This window comes from Eurypyga helias, unplaced genomic scaffold, assembly GCF_000690775.1.
Source record: "Eurypyga helias isolate BGI_N326 unplaced genomic scaffold, ASM69077v1 scaffold12685, whole genome shotgun sequence".
Lineage (NCBI taxonomy): Eukaryota > Metazoa > Chordata > Aves > Eurypygiformes > Eurypygidae > Eurypyga > Eurypyga helias.
Window position 1 is genome coordinate 14,435 of NW_010249537.1, and position 290 is coordinate 14,724.

At 50.7% G+C, this 290-nt stretch overlaps 1 protein-coding gene across 1 annotated transcript in view; it reads right to left on the reverse strand.

Annotated features, from left to right (window-relative positions):
- Positions 1–290, reverse strand: part of LOC104509454 (membrane-associated guanylate kinase, WW and PDZ domain-containing protein 3) — a gene marked incomplete at both ends in the record, with an annotated part of 13,930 nt that overhangs the window by 13,463 nt on the left and 177 nt on the right. The window lies entirely within an intron of this gene.

Below are 290 nucleotides of genomic sequence, written 5' to 3' on the forward strand. Positions count from 1 at the left end.
CCCTCATGGCTTGTTCATGCTGAGGAGGATTTATATCCCATGGCGGCTGTGGTTATTCTGACAACAACGGACAAACTTCCGATAAGTAAAACACAGATAACACCCAGAGCTCTGAATGCTGACGTTTTCCCTGTGCCGTCAGCCCGGATCGGCCGAGCCTCTCCATCGCAACGGAAGACACGGAACCATTCGAGCAAAGCCGTTTACACAAGCTCCTGCTGCAAGGTGAAACTATCAACCAGATTAGGAGAGGAGGCATTTAAAGCTCTGGAGTTACGTGACGGTCAGCA